Genomic DNA, 14,320 nt, shown 5'->3' with positions numbered 1-14,320 from the left:
ATTGTACGAACCCAGTTTCCCAGCAAGTGATAATTTATCAGTGACTTATTAAACATTATATCCTCCTTGAGTTATTTATTTTAGTCTACCTTTCCACAAGGGCTTACGTTCTTCAAGTATCTACTTACTTATTCAAAAAGACCACAAAAGTTTATATTGATATTATCATTGTTTTTAATCATGAGAAATGTTTTGTGAAATTATATCTTTTCTAGCTTCATTTTGGAAGCACTGCACAAATGTGATACGTTTTGCAATTATAATTTTAAACCATTTTTGTTTTTCTCTCTTTTACAAATAACTTCCCTAACTAAGCCTGTTTTCTAAGTACCCACCCAAATTACCAAAAATTCAAACAGGTGATGCAAATCATATCTGAACCATGTAGATTTGTTGTGGTCACTTACATTGTATAGAAACATAGATTCTTTTTGAAAACTGATAGTACATCCATCTGTGCTGAATTGTGGGTTTTATAACCTAAGCGGGATATGTTTCTGGCTGCAGCCTGGATGGTAGAACACATCCCTCTAAGGATTTTAGGAAAGGTTTCTTTCTACTCTCTTCCCATAGGAGTTCATTTTCTGTTTTCTCTCTGGGATTGAGTTTAGTGACAAGCACATATTGAAAGACTCAGAAAAAGGCCACTGAAGGTGCTTAGCTGCATCCAGATGCAGAGTGGCATTTGAAACCACAGTATTGTCATTGCCTTTTTTTGCATTAGAAATCCTAACCAGGTGACTCCGCAGGATAGTTGGAAAAGAAACTACTTATCAGTTTTCAACAGTGAAGGACGTATCTTATTTTTGGATTAAATGTAAATGTTAAACGGTGGAATAATTTTTATTTGATTGACATGTCTAAGGTAAGAAAATGGCTAGTTCTGTGGAAGAAATACATGGAACTTATAATTTCCTACAACTGTTATACAACATAGACTCATTTTACAAGTCTTATTTTGCTTCAAACATTGCTTCATCATTCTTCTCAGTTTTCTCTGTATCAATCAGCAAGTATGTTTCAAATTAGAATATTGTAATATTTGTTTGGCAATTGATGAGATAAAATGTTATCAGTTGACTATTATTTGTAATCAGCAGCCACATTTTATGATTAATTCTATGTTGTAGACATGGTGTACAATTTGTATAAATTGAATGTAGTTTAATTGAAATTATGCAATAATCTTTTTATCATTGTTTATGTCTTGGGATCTGGAACAATGGCTCAATAGGTAACAGTGCTTGCTAGTCTTACAGAAGCCCCAAATTTGGTTCCCAGCACTGGTTTAAGTTGAGTTATAAATGTTATGCCCAAATCCATGAAGTCCCAGCAAAAGCCAACAAGGAAACCAAGTCCCATATGTAAAAGCAAAGAGCCTTTATTTAATCAAGTTTGCAAACTCAGTCTCTCCGCATGTCCAACATATTGGAATAACCAGAGAGTCCCAAGCACAATTAAATAGGTTTTGTAGTAGTTATAGTGGGAGTGAGGGGATTTCTGAGGTTTTAAGACTCCTGATTGGCTGACATTTGTCTAGGGTGTCTTGGTTAATGTGCACTGGCAGGTGTTCCTATCTACAGTGCTTGGAGTGCCAGGCATTCCCTTTGAATGGTCTGTTCTTGGGTGGGGGTATGGTAATCTCAGTTTGTGGTCCCTCCTGCCACCAGGCATTCATTGTCTTAGAGTAAACTACTGAGACTCCAGCCTCCATTTAAATTCATTAATGGCCAGAGTCCCAGGTGATAATGGTTGGAAGTAAAGAAATCCCTTTGGGTGACCTTGCCATGCTTAGTTTCTCATGGATGGCCCCCACAATAAACATCTTTCACTATAGCTACAAGGGATCTGATGTTCTTTTCTGGCTTCTGTGGTTGCCTACACAAACATGCTACATACAATCGCACAGATATTCTCACATATACACATAAAAAAGTAGAGTAAATCATAAAAAGATTGTCTTAAATCCCCAAACTACTTAATATTTAACCATGAAAGGCAGTATAGGTAATATTTTCCTCCCATTCTCTGGTAACTTCAGAGCAATTCATAAAATACTCTAAGATTAAGAAAGCAAGTGACTGAAGGGGAAAAGTAATAAAAATGTGATCATTGAAGCAGTAAGATAGGGAACACTGTGATGGACACACTTTTTGAAAATGTTAAAATTTGAAACATTTCTATTTGGCATGATAAATTTAAATTCCTGTGAAACAATTGTTTTAATTATCTGCACTATAAGAAAGTAAAATCACCCTTTGGATAAGATATTTAAGGTTAAATATAATAGAAGCATAAATCTTCTCAAGTCTTATTAAAGGAGAAACATCTGCGGCATCTAAGTTAGATTTCTTTCAACCAAAAACTCCCATTCTGAAATGTTAGCATTCTGACACAGTGACAAATGGCTGCAACAAATGCTAAATAGTTAAATGGACAGGTGATGGATAGCCTCATAAGCCTTGCAGGGCAGCCTGTGTAAGATACTAATTGGTTCTGTGGAACTGGTTTTAGTCAATAAATTCACTTGGGATATTTCTGTGTGTTAGACATCCTTAAAGAATGTAAGTGCTATGGGTGACAAACCACTTTCAACATAGTTGACTGCCAGCAACAGCACCACACCCTCTCTGCTGCCTTCTCCTTCTTCCATCCATGTCTGTAGCCCACACTGTATATTCACTCACCAGTAGTGCCTGGGGAAGAATCTTCAGGGAATCTAGCTTTTATAATTTTGCTTCAAAGACTACCAATTCTTCCGCCAAACAATGCTTCCTATGTTATGAACGCATTCCAATTTTAGCTTTTTAATTACAATACATATATAATCATTTTTCTTTCTTTAGGATAAACATGAAAGGCTATTTATTTTTCCAGTATTTGTGGACCATTACGTATTAGATTTTTGTATATGTATCAATTAACCAATTTTTTGTGTGTATGTGCTTGTGCACGTGTGTGTGTGTGTGTGTGTGTGTGTGTGGTGTACTTGCTATGGAAGGCAATACTAAATGTCAGGTATCTTCCTCAAGCACCTAACACCTTTAAAAAAAAAAAAAACAACAGAGTTTCTTACTATGCTAGAGTTCAAATGATATACTAAATTACATGGAAAAAAAACACAACCAAACAAAAAAATCCACCAAAGGCAACTGCTCTTTCTGTCTTTTTATTCTAGAATCAGAAGCTCACACTGTCATGGATGGGATTACGAACTCCCACTGCTATGGCTGTGATTATAAAATCACACTGTCATGGATGGGATTACAAAGTCATATTGCCATAACTGGCTATTTATGTGGTTGCTATAGATACAGACTTAGTTTTTAATTTTTGTCAGATGGAATAGCTATTAACTGAGCTATCTTTACAACCCCCAGCCTGTCTTAAAATGTCAATGAATAATTTTATGTATACTTTTCTATAGTTTAAAAATCACAATAAATTGTTGATTTTTTATTTAATTTAGTTATGTGAAGAATGGAAAAATGAGAATGAAGGTAAAGAAGAAAAAAAGGAAATTTGGGGGAAGAGAAAAATAAGCAAAATGAAAAATGAAGGGATACAGAAAGAGTAAGAGAAAGAAAAATAGGATATATTTGGCTAAATTAATTTTGACTGTGTTCCTAGGATTGCACTAAGAAAATACGAATGTACTGAGATCAATTCGACATCCCTTTTGTTCTGCTTACATAGTTGCCTCAGACTTTCTGTTACAGTAGTAGAATTCAGTTAGCAATTCTTTGATTAAACAAACAAACAAACAAAAAACACATGACTACATTTTTTTTGTTGTGTCCTCAAAATATCCACACTGTCCTCTCTTGTTTAACACCGAGACAGAACTCTGAATTAAAAATGCATCTTCTTACAAACACTAGGCTCTGCACAATGGGGAAAGAAGGAAGCAAGGAAAGAGACTACCACAATGAGTATAAACCAACCCTGAACGTCGCCTTCATAAATATTGATGGTTCTTTATCACTTGGTGTAAAAGTCTCATCATCTGCAAAATGAAACATTCATATGCCTCATGACTTAAGTGAGATATATGTATATATATTATATCTGTGTGTATTTCCATATATGCATATATTATCTACAGATACATAGATAATATATCTTATTTTCAACAGAAACTATTATTTTATCACTGTAAGCCTTCATTATCATCTTATTTATTATACATAACTTATTCTATGTCTTTTTTGAAACTGATAATTTTCTAGCTGGTGATACTCTTTATGCAGAAATTCATATTTTTATTGTATTTATCGCATAGTAAAAACATAATGGAGGACAGAATACACACATACACATACACACACTTATATTTAATTGCATATGTACATAATTTCTTTTTTCCAATTCTAAAGATCTTTTTAATTTGTCCATATGTTGCTTCTTTATAAAAGCATGAGATTCAGCCAAATTGACACTAGCTAAGAAAATAAAAGTTTATCTAATTAACTTAGTTGTTTGTTATAACATATTGAGTTATTATGGTAACACTAATTCCACTGACCTGAATTAATCTCCTTGCTCTTTTGATGTTATAAATGTTATTAGGAAATCAGGCTTTTATGCTTTAATGAAAAGCTCAAATCTACCAGAACAATTGCACAAATAGACAAAAATTTGAATATTAAAAAGTTCAAATAAAGACAAACAATAAAACAAAACTCACCAGCTAAAAACAAGTGACTATAACACTGGCATCGACAAGACCATTATCAAAATATAGTGAATCACACATGTAGACGAAAGGTAGTCGAGAGCTTTCTGCTCTCTTATCATCTTTATCATAGTGGGATAAAGACTGTAGTAGTTCTGGGATTCCTGTATGTGTTCAAAACCCCAGTGGGACCACCTGCATGTTTGCTTCTAAGAAATGCAGATCTCAACAGATGTTGTTAGTTTTCAGATTTCCATACATCAGTTCTCAGTCACGTGGCTAGATAAGTCAAAATCTGGAAAAAAAATGAGTATAAAACCTTTTTATTCAGACAATTGAAGAGATGTGGTATATTGAATAAATTAAAATATTGATATTAAAGTTTCCTTATTTAATTCTAGTTTTTGGGGTCACCAGTTACATTTACAAAATGAGTCATTATCTGAGCTCTAGGTTACCAATTTTATTAGTAGTGTGAAGAGATGCCATTATGAACAAAATTATCATGAACAATAAGCACAGCACATACAGACAGTTAGCAGATAATCCACACTTAGTTTGTTGATCACTCTTATTTCTTTTCATTGAAAACGGCTGACTCTATCAAATGATTTTTCTGGATTTCGTTAAGATAATAGACATTAGTACTCTGGTTTTCTATTTTTTAATGTTTAATCAAATTTTGAATATTAGAATAAGCATGTTTGGCTCATAATACATATTTATACAATTTGATTGAACTTACATTTTCCCTTGATGGTTTTATTTATTTATATATCAACCTACCTGCTAATAGCTGCACTATTTATAGGTTTTTTTTCTGATTTTGATGAAACAACATGGAAGACTCGGAATGAGATTTACACAATCTCATAAATTTTGTGGAAATGAATGGTAAGAACGAACACTATTTCCTGTAAAATGCTTGTTAACATGCCTTGGAAAAAGCATGTGAGGCTTAGAATTTTCTCATAGGACTTTCAACTCAATTACTTAGGAATCTTACAATATTCAGTTTATCCTTTCCATCTGCCAGAGCTTTTACAGTTAGTAACTTAGTAGAGTATTTTCTTCTTTATCTGAGCTATTGAATATATATAAACATTTCTACAATATTCGTTTATCCTGTAATATCTGAGGATTTCAGCATCATTTGCCTGCTTGACAGAACTCTTTCTCTCATACCGTGAGTGTACTTTTTCTCATTCCTTTTAAAATATGCTTGATTTAAAAAAAATGTTTTATTGCAATTTTCAGATAATTGCTTTCTGATTTTATCTAATGTTTTATTTTCCTTTAATTAGTTAGTTTTCCCCATGTCTAAGTGTTTTTACTTCTTTTTTTTTCAGTTTTAACCAGTAATTTATTTAAATAAAGCTGATGAACTACTTCATGACTTTATATGGGTTTGCCTTATCTTTTTCAAGCATTATTTTTACATGAATTAAAAGAGCTATTTTATTTTTTTTAATTTATTTATTTATTAAAGATTTCTGTCTCCTCCCCGCCACCGCCTCCCATCTCCCTCCCCCTCCCCCAATCAAGTCCCCCCACCCTCAGCCCGAAAAGCAATCAGGGTTCCCTGTCCTGTGGGAAGTCCAAGGAACCCCCACCTCCATCCAGGTCTAGTAAGGTGAGCATCCAAACTGCCTAGGCTCCCACAAAGCCAGCGCGTGCAGCAGGATCAGAAACCCATTGCCATTGTTCTTGAGTTTTTGCAGCTGACTTTGGGATACATTTTGTTGTGCTCTGGTATTCCTTTGTGGTATGATATGTGACAATTAATTGGTAAGCTGACCTCCTGATTAGTGCTTAGTGTGATAACACTGTGCTATAAATTTAAGTCCCAGTAAGAGGTTATACTTTCATTGTTATTTAGTATAACATGCATTCTAATTTCTCTTGATTTCTTCGTTAAGTCATGAATAATTTCGAACAGGCTTATTATTGATGTTGATTTTAAATATTCAAAGATAACTTCTGAAGTCTTTTGTAGGTGTTCTCTTGTTCACTATGCATAGTTTCTAAGAATTTGGAATTTGAAAATGCACACTTTATTAATTTAGTGCCCAAATACTTTTTTTCTTCTATGTTTTCTGCATAATTTTGAGATATATGCTTTTGTTGTTGGTTTAAATATTCTAGAATTCCAAATACATCATGTCACTTGGTTAGTCTCTACTGTTAGTGATTTTTGATATTTGTTTTATAAATTATTAATAAATATATTTCTAAATATCAGAAATATATAATTCAATATTTTTCATATTATATTTATTATTGCATTATCTTGTGTCCTCTTGGGGAATTAACCCTTTATCTTGATAGGTTTTCCTTTCACTCCTTTAATTTGCTCTGAAATTGATGTTTATATCTGTGTAGTTATTTCATCTTTTGCTTAATTTCAGGTTATTATTCTCCATCCTGTTACTTTTACTCTTTTTGTCTTTCTCATTTAAAATAATCTTTGTTGACTACCCATTGAACCACTTTGAAAAAGTGGAATGCTGAGTGGGTGGGGTTAGATGAGGGAGGGTGGGAGGAGGGGTGCGAGGGAAAACTGGTTGGAATGTAAAATGAAATAAAATAGAAAATATATAAAAAATAATAAATAATACTTTTTGGAGTAAAGGTACAGACCATTCTCTGTAATTTTAAAATGCAATCTTCCAATAACTGCCTTTAAATTCGGATGCATATGTCACGAGCTTGCCAAACTTACTGTCTTTTTCCCTTACAAGCAATATTATTAAAAATTAGTTCTTTGCATAAAATGACTTGAAAATAAAAAAAATGTTATCATGCTTCAGTGGTAGAATGAGTACAGTACCACAGAGTCTATGTGTTCTCAGAGGTGAAAATTCTTACTATCTGTACCTTGTGAGAGATGTGCAAAACACAGACTCGATTTTGATGGTTATTATTAGATATTTAAGTTTTAAGTCCGTTTGCTTTTCTCATTGTCCCTTCTGTTTTCTATTCCTGTTTATGCCTCCTTTTGTGCTTTATTTTAGGTCTATTGAGCATTTTGATTCATTCTGATTTACTATGCTCATTGGTTATTCATTTTATCATGATATCAAATGTAATTTTAGAACCAATAACATGCTTCAAATTAATTTCCTATTTTAATGTGGAAATTGAAATTATAATGGTAGAAACAGCCAGTTATGGTGAAGTAGGCCTATAATCTCAGCACCAGAGAAGCTGAATTTTGATTAAAATGAGATGTAGACTAGATTGGATGCCATAGTGAATGTGAAACCAGCCTGATCTTCATCATGAGACATTTCAAAACAACTGCAAAACCAACCAAAATAAACAACAAAAAAATCCTGAAATATTTATGATAATGTGATTCTGTTTTACCCTTCCTGACTTTAAAGGTGCAGTTTCCAAATATTATATTTATATATGTAAAATTAAGTGTAATAAATATGATAAAAGATTATTAAAACACAGACTTTGTTTGAAGATGATAGTTTCTAGTGGTGTCAATGAACCTTGAAGAGGTAAGACTGAAACTTGGTTTAGACTGACTTCATCAGACTTAGTCAAGATGTCAGGGGGTCTGACCCCAGTCAATTTATTTCCAGCAAATTTAAACACCTCATAAGCTGGAAAAAGTTTCCTGGTGTAACACAATCCTGGTGCATAAGGAAGTGAAATCACATCCTAACTCAACTCATAGTACACCTAATTTCTCTCAAGAAGATGGCTTCTAGAGATAGGCCAAGTATACTAACTTAAGAGCCTAAGCAAGTGGTCTGGCCTGCTCTAGGTCATGCATTAGCATAAAGGTTATTTGAGCTATTAGCCATCTCTGACCCAGGTTCTGGGAACTTGGGAGATCCTCTGGCTATACAGATAATATAAGAGTCTTTTAGAGTATTAGGTATCTCAGGCCCTGCATCACTGGGTAAGGTCATTTAGCTTACTAACCACTTTTGGTCCTTGTTGTAGGAGCTTGATAAGGTTTGGCCCAATGGGTAGCACAATCAACAGGCTATATATAATCACTTCTAAATCCCTGGTATCTGGATGGAAGAACAGGTTTTTTATCTTTCCCGTGGAAAGACAATCCTATGTGTTTAACATTCCTAGTTTCTCTTGAGATCTGGAAGCACAATGACATTTATGTTGTGCTTCCAACAAGAATACATACAATTTATATGATATTTGCATATGTATCTATCATATATACATATATGTGTGGTACCCATATAATTTATATACCGTATATTATATTAATTACATACCATACTTTAGATATATTTATATATGAAATATTATATACATGTAATAAATATAATATGTGTGTATGTATGTGTTAATTACTAAAACAAGATTTTAAAAATTCAAAAATTAATGTTCAATTGTTCAGTTGAATCAAAACAAAAATGCCATAAATCCTATCAAATTCTTGAAAACGTCATATTGACTCTAAAATTTATATGAAAATACATAGTACACAGAAAAAATATGAATGTATGTGTGCTGACATATCATATGATTCTCTAAATTAATATGATTGTTAATGGTTTAATAAATGAGTGTTTTCATTAAAACAATTGAACTTTCAAAAATAACTTTCAATATCATTAAATAAAAAGAAATTTTATAATTTGAATATGGAAGAACAAGGTTGGAGTACATATACTGATTCTGTTAGTTGCCATTCAGAAATGTGACAATATGTATATAAAATCTGTCAAATATATTAGTGAAATGGGATCTAAAAACAAAGAAAAGGACACATATATGAATACAAATATATATATTTTGAATGTATTATCAACTAAAATGCAACAGTACTTAAGTGCATGTATTGGTAATTCCAACAAATGGTAAGGTGACATTTAGATATCCTAAATCAAACACAGTTTTTAAATAAATGACTTACACCAAAGCAATGTTTAATCAACTATCTCAGCAACTTGTGACCCAGTCATGTTGACATTAAAAAATACACACTATGCAGCATAAAAGCAACAATTTCTTAGGACATGTAGTAGAAGTTAGGCTTTGGACATATGCCTGCCATCTTTGTACGTGGGATATGGCTTGTGGTGAATCAAAGTTCAGATGTTCAAGGTTATCCTGGGCTATGAAGCATGTCTGATGTCCATATAACTATGAGGTCCTGATCAAAAAAAAAAAAACAAAAAAACAAACAAAACAAAAAAAAACAACCCCCCCAAAAACAGTAAATGAATAACTGATAGACTGAATAAAAGAACACAGAAAAGTAATATGTTATTTGATTTTTTTAAAATTTAGAAAATATTAAGTTCTAATGGAGGCTGTGGGTGTGGGATTGAGAGAGGGATTAGTGAGTGATTGTGAAGTAGCTTTGGGGGTATGTAACACTTCACTATTTTCATTTTTATATTGGTTTTAAAACATACATATGCAAAAAAAACATATAAAGCTCATATTACTCTGATTTTAAAACACAGTTTCCTTGAGCATCAATAACAGTGAAATTCCTTCTGACTATGACATAGCTGCTGTGTTCAGGAACTCATTGCAGTGAAGGTTATCTACACAAGGGCAGAAGCATGCACCATTCCACATTTCTGCTCCAGGGGTGTTTCTGACTTTCCACATCATCAGCTCTGAAAAGACAAAGAATGAATTGAAAGTCATTGTCATCTCTGAATCACGCAAATCTGCTTTCCACAAGGTAACCCTCTCTGGTGTCACCTGTCTATTGCCACATAACTGTTTTCAACTTGGCAATGTTCTACCTGATAAGCTTTACTCCTGGAATCTAGACTAAAGATGTAGGTCCATGGCTTATGTCTATTTCTTCAACGTTGAAAGATATTGAGGTAAATTGGATAGACCGACAATCCTTTGTTGCAGGAGGTCCTCCCGTTCCTCCAGCCTATAGCTGCTGAGATATCAGCCCATTGGGGTGTGGTCTCTCTCTCTTTAAAAAAGCGGCCACTTCCCTCTTCTCTTTCTCTTCACTTCCTGCTCCATCTGTGACTAGACTCCCTTCCTGGTTGCGCAGAGGGATGATGGTGATCTGTAAGTTTTTTCCCCTTTAAATAAATACCACCCTATTAATCATAATTCCAAACTGGTGTGGCATTGTTTATGAATTACGCCTTCAGTTGGCATCCAACATTTGGTGTTAGGACCTCTCTTTCCCCTGCTTGGCTGCTGGCCGTGAGTTCGGCTTGGCCCGAACCTCCCCTCCTCAGCTGCCGCGGCCGGCAGGCAACCTTGTGGCCTGTGTCTTGTGCGTGGAGCCAGCAGCTTAATATAAATCATCACGCAATGGCTTTTATTGCTGCAGTTCTTTATATTTTCTCTTTAGACACCTAAGATTGACTTCCAGTCACCATGCACCCTATCGTCTGCCTCCCCACGTGGATTTAAACTCCACAGGCCTGTGTAGTCTCTGCCCTCGTGGTTTTCTCTTTTCTGAGTCATTTTTAAATCTCCCTTGCAAGCACAGCTCTTAAGTGGCGCGAACCAGAGCACGCAGTTGCTGAAAGCTGCAACCCCTCAGGGTGACTCTGTCACGTGGAGGCATAAGCGGCTTCCAGGTTGGTCTTCAGTACCCCTGGATTCTGGGTTTCTGGTTCCGTCTCTGGAATTGATTTAATTACATTTACTTTGTTGAGCAACTTACATTTTCCAGTTTTTAACAAATACTAGGCAGACTCTGAAACAGGACCCTGTTTTTGTCGCGACTTGACAACAGCGTCACCTGCTGGATAATAGGTAATATGGCAGTTTTCATTTCCAACGCGAATTTTACTGTTCTGGTTACCAATACAATGGGTTATATCATGCAAGGTTTATATGACTATGGGGATAACTTAATTTACTGGTTACTAGGTTTCAGTATTCTTTTGCATATTCTATCATTTAGGAAGAATATGGCACTCCTAAGAACCATACAATCTTTACTAGAAACTCATGCAGGTCAGGACATACAGGATTCAAAAAAGACAATAATAAAGACAATAATGAAAAGACTTGAAATGATTGAAGAAATTATTGGAGCTGGTGAACAGAGTAATAAGGAACAAGGACAGGATACAATGCCAACACCAGCTATTAGAACTGGCTTACCCAAGGTTTTAGCGGCATACCCTATACTTAATTCTGACAAAGCGTCAACTTCTAAAGGCTCAAAGGGAGTCAGAGAAGCTAGATGGACGCCAATAGCAATGAATGATCTAAAAGAAATTAAGCAAGCTATTGTTAATTTTGGCTTGCACTCTGCATATGTAAAGGAAATGATAAGGACTTGGGCTTCTAATGCTAGAGCTACCCCCCATGATTTCCATAAGTTAGTGTCTGCAGTTTTAGATAATGGACCTTCCTTGATGTTTGGAATTTATTTCAGAGAAGAATCCAAACATATGGAACAGCAAGAAAGAGCAAAAGGTGTCAAGGTTTCCCAAGATCAAATTCTTGGTGCAGGAGAATATGCTGATCCACAGGTCCAAGCTCTTTATGACGATGAAGTACTGTGTCTATGTCACCAAGCAGCTTTAAATGCTTGGAATGGGATACAAGATACAGCAAAAAGGGTTGAATCATACACCAGAATTAGGCAGGGACAGAGAGAACCCTTTATTGAATTTTTGCAAAGATTAATTAAGGCTCTGGACATAGGGGTAACAGACCCAGAAGCTAGACGAATACTTCTTGAATCTCTAGCTTTTGAGAATGCAAACATAGAGTGCAAAAAGATAATTGGGCCTTTAAAGTCTAGATCAGCACCTATGGATGAATGGATTCAGCATACGATGAATGTTGAGACGTTTAGCTATAACGATGAATCTTGGGTAGGAGAAGCAATTTCCACAGCAATGAGGAGACATCAAACTGCCAGGTGTTTTAATTGTGGTAAATTAGGACATCTGAAAAGGGATTGCAGGCACAGAATTTCTAGGAATATCTCCTCTGGGAATGACAAAAATAGGAGACCTCAGACTTCAGGTATATGTAGGAGATGCAGTAAAGGCAGGCATTGGTCCAACGAATGTAGGTCAACAACAGACAGATGGGTTAATCCGATATCATCGGGAAACTCCTTGGGGGGCCTCTTGCAGGCCCCAAAGCCAACAGTGGCCCAGTCATTCCCAGTCACAGTGGAGAACGTGCCTCACCAAAAAAATTAAAAGCTCCAATTTCTGCTGTAAAAAGTAATACTGGTCTAAATGATGAATTACGTGTGGAGGATGAGTCAAAAAAACCAGTAGGACAGAGTAAACGTATATTTTGGCAGACTTCTATTAATGATCAAAGACCAATGCTGAGAGTCTGTATAAATGGCACTTTTATTGAAGGCTTATTAGACACAGGGGCGGATGTAAGTATCATTACCCCAGAATCTTGGCATCCGAATTGGCCTCTTCAAGAGGTAGATGTTCAGTTCCTGGGAATTGGAACCCTATCTCGTGTAAAACAAAGCACAAGATGGGTTGAATACATAGGGCCCGAAGGGCAAGTAGGAAGACTAAGGCCATATATAGCCAATATTGCCATAAATTTATGTGGCCGTGACCTGCTACAGCACTGGAATACCCAGGTTAACATTCCTGTAGTTCCAGGAACTCATAATTCTGGGAAAGATGTGATGAGGTATTATGGAAATAGGTCACCAGCCATTCAGGCTGTACAAGAACATACAGCAAATACCAAACCTTTAGAGTTACCAACAGCCCTACCTTTAAAATGGCTAACTGAGAAGCCAATATGGATCAAACAGTGGCCTCTAACTGAAGATAAACTACAGGCATTGGAACAACTGGTGCAAGAGCAACTAGATGCTCACCATATTGAAGAATCAACCAGCCCTTGGAATTCTCCTGTGTTTGTTGTAAAAAAGAAATCTGGTAAATGGAGAATGGTGACAGATCTAAGAGCTGTCAACAAAGTAATTCAACCTATGGGCCCACTACAATCTGGAATTCCCTTGCCTTCTCTGTTACCAAAAGGATGGCCTCTTATAGTTATTGATTTCAAAGATTGTTTTTTCACTATACCTTTACAAGAAAAGGATAGAGAAAAAATTGCCTTCACAGTGCCTACTTATAATAATTCTCAGCCTAATAGGAGATATCAATGGACTACACTCCCACAGGGTATGCTCAATAGTCCTTCATTGTGCCAATATTTTGTAAGTAAGCCATTGGAAATAATTGGTAAACAATTCCCCAAGTCCATCATTTATCATTACATGGATGACATCTTGTTATCTGATTCAAATAAAGATACTTCAGAAAGGATGTTTGAAGAAGTAAAGAAAGTCTTGCCTAGGTGGGGATTTCAAATTGCCCCTGAAAAGATTCAAAAGGAAATTCTATTAATTACCTAGGTTACAGAATAGGGTTAGAGAAAATTAAAACGCAAAAGGCACAAATTAGGAGAGACCGGTTAAAGACTCTTAATGACTTCCAAAAATTGTTAGGAGACATTTCCAGTCTACAACCAGCTGTTGGGATAACACCTGATCTAATAGTTCATTTAAACAAAACCTTAGATGGTGATAAAGATTTGAATAGTCCAAGAAAACTGACAGCTGAAGCAGAAAAGGAACTGACAATGATTGAGGAAAAATTACAGGAGGCACATGTGGATAGGGTGAACCCAAATCTTAGCTACATCCTAGTC

This window comes from Microtus oregoni, unplaced genomic scaffold (genome assembly GCF_018167655.1).
Source record: "Microtus oregoni isolate MIOR12 unplaced genomic scaffold, Mior012 000000F_ref0000247, whole genome shotgun sequence".
In the NCBI taxonomy this organism is placed as follows: domain Eukaryota; kingdom Metazoa; phylum Chordata; class Mammalia; order Rodentia; family Cricetidae; genus Microtus; species Microtus oregoni.
This window is presented reverse-complemented; position numbering follows the sequence as displayed.